Below are 7,656 nucleotides of genomic sequence, written 5' to 3' on the forward strand. Positions count from 1 at the left end.
TGATTTATGTATTTCATATTGTATGAAAAACGTTGATATGAGTTGTACCAAGATCGGTACAAGACGATATCAATGCAAGCCCAGGATTAGAACCATGACAACTGTCAAGTGAATCCTTACGTATTTGAGAAATAATAAATGATGGATTCCTCAAGAATGAGGAAGAATTAGAGTAACGTAATGGAAGCGTAAATGTATTAGATTATGAATCTAATCCATCATTGGATGTTTCTTCATTATCAAATGAAGAGATAATCAGATATCTCTTTATTATGACTAAAGAGATATTTGGATGAAAACATTAAAAGTAATGACTTTAGTGTGTTCCATTGTGAATTCAAAAATATATTGCCATATAGAAGCTTACAACAATGTTGTTTGGATGAGAAAGTTCATTCATGAACTCTCTATTCGGTTCCAACCAGAAAGTGTCTCTAGTGTACCGACACTACGACACTAATGGGGCGATAGCTCAAGCCAGGGAATCAAGGTCTCATCATGATCCGAACTCAAATGAGAGACTAAACCACATGATTAAGAATCATGTATAATGGTGACGTCGTTATTCTCAAGGTTGCTTCTATGGATAACATATACATATCCATTGTCTAGGCCTACTACTCAGCCATTTTTGAAATGACTACAGAAGAGGAATCATCATTGATGACCAAGCTAATTGGCTCTAGTGCAAGTGGGAGATTGTTGGAAATGTGCCCTAAAACCAATCATATGATGATACTTTACGGACATTTCACATGTTAAACTAATATAGTTTAATTTAAAGGGTAAAGATTATTGTTTGAAGCCGTCTCATATAAATGTTATACACTTAAACAATAAGTCCAAAGAATATGTAATTGGGAGAATGCGATCTAAAGAAGTTAGATTTATGAGACCATTCTCTTTCGTATACATATCCTAAACGTTCATGATCATAGGATTGCCAATTGGACATTGACAGTCCATTAAGATCAGTACGTGCTATGTCTTCTCTTAGGGAGAGTGACTGGTCTCGAGTCATTAGTGTGACTGACACCAAGACAACCATGTAGGTGCTCAATAGAGAATGAGTTCACTAAACACGATCAACAATGAGTTCTCATACTCATGTCACATGAGAACTCATGGTTGGGATAATGCAAAGTAGTCATTTGACCTGAGGCATCATAGTTATCTTGTGGTTAGGTCGTTGATCTTTGACTATGTCAAAGTCACTCCGTCAGAGGGTGTCCACGCCATAGTTGGGGTTAAGCCACTTAGCCATGGAGGTAAGTGAATGCGCGTAACAAGGGATCTCTAACCCTTAAACCGTTTGAGGGAGAATACTCTATGATATGATTAAGAATCTCTGGCCAGAGTATGAATGAGATTTAGGAATTCGTTCCAAATCACATTCAAGGTAATCATATAAGTAAGAGAATCACATTGGATAGTAGACATGAATTAACTATCAAACAAAACAATATGGTTAAGAGTATTGTATTAGAGAAAGACCGTATTGCATTGTAATCCTAAACTGAATAGGTTCTCCACCTCTTCTGATTAGCTTGGGTAACCATGACATACTGCTAGGTGCCACTCATGGTTTGTGGAAGCCCTAAACGTGTATAATCACTAAAGGGAGAATTGAAAGTAAGTTTCAATTCACAATCGATTTGAAAGAGTTCTAATCGCCCACTGCCTCGCTAAAAGGAACCTAATGGATCGTATACCGTGTAAGGTAGAGATTGAAGAAACAACGGAGATGAGTAAGGATAATTAAATGGTTTAATTATTTATGGTAAAGATTAATTAATATGTTAATTAATCAAACGAATAAAGTTCGTTAAAGACCTCGGGTTAGTTTTGGGCCTCAAGGCCCAATGGGTTTCGAACGTCAAGCCCATTGACTTCAGTTGTATGTCAACTTAATGACTAATAATTCACAAAGGCCCAAACAGCCCAATAAAACCCTATGGCTGACCATATTGATAAAGGAGTGGGTTTTGGACTTATTACAAGTTTGCCACTCCAATGAAGGTAGGTATAAATGTGACTTTATAGCCTTTTCTTTATTAGGGTTTCTTTTGGAGAAAATTGGATGAGAACATGTCTCTCCCTTTTCTCTCTAAGAGGCCGGCCACCCTAGAGGATTTTAGCTAGCAATCTTACTTCCTCTAGGTCACTCATCTCTTCTTCAAGTCCTTCCTTGGTGTGGGGACTTAGAGGTTCTCAACTTTGGGAACTTAGAGAATCCTTTCAACCATTCTCATCCTAGAAATCCATGGAGCTAAAAAGCAAGGAATGAAGCCCCTCTTCTTAGGTGATTAGCCTTTGCTTATGCAAAGAGGAATCAACAAAGGTATAAGATTTCTTAACACATTTTGTTCTTGAGTTGAGTCTTGATTCACCCTTCTACTAGGCTTTAAATTTCATGGGTAATGTTTTGTTTTGAGTGCATACAAGCATGATTCCACCTTTAAATGTTAATTGCATGTCATAGATATTGCTCAAATGAACATGTTTTTCACAAAATTTCCTTCAGCCCAAAGGGTCCTAACAATCCCTCCCCCTTAAAATGAGGCATATCCTTATGTCGTCAAGTTGGCATATAGAGGCTTGCACTGCTTGTTCTCCCAAACCTTGGGGTTCCAAAAAAAGTAGGGGTGTGATATCCACACATCCCTTTTTACTTCTCACACACACTTAGAATTTTCGGTCGTCGGATCAGATGAATTGAAAAAGATCAACAGACAGAAATTAATAAATGGTGTATGTGAGAAGTAAAAAGAGGTGTGTGGATAGCACACCCTAAAAAGTATCATGATAGAGGCCTCCAAAACCAGTGCAGTGTGATTCTCAAAACAGACCACAAGAAAATTGGCTGCCAAACAAAGTTTTGAACCAAGCCTACCAAGTTGTGCTTCTACCCCATGCATGATCTCTGTAGAAGTACAGGAGCCATGAAGCACACATCTCATAGACTGGTATTCAACCTCTCCTTTGGTTTGACAAAAGCTGAAAGCCTAAAAACCATGGCTGGCAAGGGATAGAGAAGATAACAGAGGAGTGCCAATTCAATCCTAGCTAACTTGACCTCAGTTGCTGAATATGTACCTGCATATACGCTTAGTGAAAATGCTAAATTCCCAAATCATCTAGCATTCCACAAGCACACTAGCTTCCAAAAATCCAAAAAAGTGATATAACCGAAGAACTTGGGCCTTAATGAACTTGATGCATATAATGCTATTGAACAAAGACCCAAAATGATCTTCAATTTATAGCATGCTACATTCTGGAAGGAGGTATCATCCAATTTGGTGTTGATCGAATAATAATCTTACATCCTCGGAGTAAGTAGTGATGCATCAGACAAATTGGCATCGTCAACACAAGATTGCATCAACTCTGCCAAAAGTGACAGCTCTTTGACTATGAAAGAATGATCTGCAAACAAAATGGCCCAAGTCTTGATATCATGAACATTTCCAAAATGGCTCAAAACACAATACATCACAATACATGTTTGTTCAAGACTCTTGGCAGTCCAAAGTCCCAAAATGGCGTGGTTATATATAGTGTGGTCCAACTGGACCCTAACATTTCTCACCAGCTTGATAATTAGCTCAAAACACCCTGTTCCTGTGTACTGTGTAAGACATAGTAGCCTTAAACATCCAAAGTAGATATAGTTTATAACTTGCTGATAGGCTCCATAAAAGTATGTGCCATTGATGAACATAAGGGAAATAAGAGCTTAGAAAAGATATTGCCAGATTGAATTAGAGTAGAGCAGTAATCCCATTGTCATGAAAATTGAAGTAAGCAAGGCCTAAACTAGCATGTCTTGCACCAAATTGCTCCAGGAGCGGAGGATGCTCAGTCGCATGCTGAGACTGCAACTTTGGAAGAATGATCATCTAATAGAAGTTCTTAATCTCAACAAGATTAGGAGAAAAAGAAGAGCAACCAATATGCTCAGTACCCACTGCTAGAGAAAAAACCATAGAAATCAACTTCTGAAAATTAAGAGAAAGTGACTTTGCCATGATTTGGAAAGGATCGGGTATGTGTCCCCGGATAAGAATTGCAAACACTTCATCTTCGTGTTTAAAATGTCCATCTGTAGGCCATTTCAAGTTGGCAGATTTTTCCCAAAAGGCTGATAATGGTTCTAGTAACACATCTGTTGTAATGGGAGGCAAGTAGACAAGCTGATGTCATAGTATCAATCATATGTCTAGATAAAGTAAAAGTGGAAATTACTTTCGTCAAGCCACTCATGAACGTGGAAAAAATACTATGGCCTATCAAGTTAAATTATTGGTCTAAATGGTAGAATAAACCATGGAACCTCTAGCAGTAAATCTAGAAGTCTGTAGTGCAGTTTGCTGCAGCCTATCAATTGTGTCAAAATTATCAAAATGGATTCCCCAGTGCGTACTGTCCAAATTAAAACTGAAAGCGGTCAAAATCCTCATATGATGACAGATTTCCCCAAGCAGTATGTCAAAGAGCGATATATGAACAGAAATTTTTGTGCATTGTATATATCCAAAAAACTACAGAGCACTAAAAATTGCTATAATCAGTTATGGATTAATGAACGGAATGAATCTGAAAGACTTACAAATGCCACTGTCCTGTAAATCTTTGGAAGAAAGGGAAAGTCCATTTTGTTGTTCATGGTGAGCAAGTGCCATTAGCTCCGCTTTCACAGCAAACATTTGTTTTGAGCTCAAAACATGTTGAACCACCGAAGTATTACCCAACAAAAAGTGCAATTGTAGCCAATCCCACTGCTGGAAGTATTCCAGGTTGTGGTCATTCCTAAAAAATAACTGCTGAATATGATAACAAAGGAACCTTCCTTGGAATACAGCTCTCGGTCCACTTGGATGACTTCGCTTCCTGCTAACAAAAAATTCCCACTTCGGTGCTTGCCTAAGCATCCTTAAAAAAGTATCCATAGCACACAAACTTACCCCTACAAAAGTGCCAGTTAACAAGGTAATGGGAGAGCGCAAAATGGTCTCAACATCACGTTGAACAGTGCTAGCTAGGAAAGAAGTATTGAGGAACTCCCAGGCAGGAAAATGTGGGGACAAGGTAGGGTAAACCTTCTTGGTCACAATACGAACAGATTCAAATGCATAAATAAACACATCCTTGGTGGAACGTTCCCCAATTTCAATAAGCAGAAAATCAGGAATCGATTTTGGAATCTTTATCCAAGGAAGCTGATCAAGTAAAAGGTCAGGCCTATATTGCTGGCCAATTTCGCTCTGCCGCATTTTGTCAAACACATCTTGGGCAAATATGTTTCCCCTACTCACAGAGGAAGTAAACACAATCATTGCCCAGGTCACCTGATATGTAATAAAGTCCAAATTCAACCGTGCATTGTGCAGCGAAGGATGTGATACGGGTACCTGACGGAGACGGACCTTGTCTGGCGCCTTAGGTAGGGGGGATTGGGTGGGCAATCTAAATAACAGTTGCCTTAGGAGAGAGTTTTTCCATCGCATCAGTAGGGTGACTGAACAAACGGTGGTACAACTCACTTATCAGTGCAGGTTTGAAAGTAACACTTCAAGTGAGATGCGGCAACATCGTTAACCAGCATGGTATTGACGAGACCGTTATTGCGAAAGTAGGAGCACAAGCTTGATTCTACAGACGAGGAGGAAAAGTGTGAAGAGTTTGTGGACTGTCAGTATCCAAGGACCCCTAACTTAGGCTTCATCTTCATCACCACGGAAGAAGTCATTTTCAAGAAACGATTGATTTGCTTAGAAGTATGGCCAGAACGATCCGTTATGCGGGAACCCTCAACCGTTACGGAAGCCCGGGTCCTGGATGGAGTTGCCATTGCTGTAAAAAACAGAGATGTCGAAAAAAATGGTGGAACACGATGGTTTCAGAGTTGCCATGTTGTAGATGATGGAATCCGCGATGGAAGATGTGGTGCGGTTTGAAAAGAGCCTATGGGCGATGTGGGTGAAGACCCAAGTTCCGGTGAAAAAGAGGGAATCAAAACCGCTGAGAATGAGCAAGGAACCTTCATAACTGAGTCCAAATATGGAATGTAGGTTAGTGGCGGCGAGTATAATGAGAGCCGCGACGACGCTACGGTTGAGCTAGGAATGGAAGGCGCCGAGTCAATGGCACAGGAAGGGTTTTATCCAAGTGGTAAATCCAAACCCTCCAGTGGAGACTCTATCCCTTCTTCTCCTTCCATAGTCGAAGTTTGCAACCTGTCTTGGCAAAAATGCCGAGAGGACACAGAGTCCGTACCACTCGTAACCTGCTTGCCCAATACTTCACAGTGAAAAGCAGGCCCGAGCACTGCTGTGGTGACCTTAACGTCGGGTGTGGACTTCGTTGTCCCCACGAAGTCCGAATCTGGAATGGTCATGGTCAAAGTTGTAGGGATCGAGAAGGGGTGGGTGAAATGGAGGTCGTGGGTCGGTGGAGGGGGCGGGTAGTGGTGGGAGGAATGTGGGGTCTCAGAATCGAAAACTAATGAATCTTGTTCGTATGATAATGGAGGGTAAATTTGGGGATCGTGAAAATTAGGGGTTGTGGCATAGTAATGAGGGATTTGAGGGACGTCTATGGAGTCCGAATACACAACGGAAGGTGGTGCAGGATTTGAGGGACGTCTATGGGACTGGTAAATGAAGAAGCTATGGAAAGCTCAGGCATATACGAGGCTGGGTAATCTGGTGGTCGATAGGTAAGATCCAAGGAAGGAAAGGTGGGTTTATACTCGAATGGAAACTGGTAGTGATCGGGAGGAGGATGAGGTGGTGAAGGCAGAGGAGAGGGCGGGGGCGGATTTGGATGTTTAGTAAACATTGGTTTCTGGATTCCAATAGAACACCATACCATTGGAATCATCCGTTACACTTTTCCATGGCGCTGGAAGTGTGGGATCAACAGGTCTAAACCATAGATACACGGTGGATCTCTGGTTCTGGTACCAATTGATAGGATCAGACATGGTAAAAGGGAAATTGCAAGCAAGTAAATGCAGGAAATGGAAAAAGAAATTAAGGGAAATTCATATCTTCATTCATGCCTAATTTAGATGAACATAGTAGTTTAAATACAGAAGGATGGTGTGACAACCGTTCTTAATTTTCCTATGTAATTTTTCTCCGAGTATGTGTATTGACGGTTATGCCCTTATTGGCGAGTGACGTGGACGTATTTATATCGCTTTTATTTTATTTCTCGTTATCACATTTAAATTGTATACGTTGTTACGAGTGTACGAGAATTTCTATCAGTGTAGAAACACTGTTACGAATAGATTTCGATTCCCTTTTCTGTACCAAATCTAAAACTCTATCCCTAACCTTCTATTTAGCCCATCTCGTGCTCCCCTTTATGTCATCCACCAATCCCTTCCACTCTCCCTTTGCAGCAACCAATCAGAAAAAGAGAAAAATGGACTCTCTTTATCTTCCTTTTCTCTCTCTCCCTCCCGTATACTCTCCCTCTCTGCAAACCTCTTGAACAAACCCTAAACCTCACAGATGGAGCCCAAAAATCACACCATTGTACTCCTCTCATCTTCACGAACACAACCATGTTCTTGAAACTCGGGATGGACGAGTTTTCGACATCGAACTCATGAGGTCCACACTCAGTGCTTTTAGTTCATCG

General features: G+C 40.6%; 1 long non-coding RNA gene across 1 annotated transcript; it reads right to left on the reverse strand.

The window, feature by feature from the left end:
• Window positions 1-2,450: 2,450 nt before the first annotated feature.
• LOC103450074 (uncharacterized) lies at window positions 2,451-7,286 on the reverse strand. The gene is made up of 2 exons (XR_011577998.1): window positions 4,613-7,286; window positions 2,451-3,429 (listed from the first exon to the last, which is right to left on the reverse strand). It is a non-coding gene; the product is annotated as an uncharacterized lncRNA (long non-coding RNA).
• Window positions 7,287-7,656: the final 370 nt, after the last annotated feature.

This window comes from Malus domestica, chromosome 02 (genome assembly GCF_042453785.1).
Source record: "Malus domestica chromosome 02, GDT2T_hap1".
NCBI lineage: Eukaryota > Viridiplantae > Streptophyta > Magnoliopsida > Rosales > Rosaceae > Malus > Malus domestica.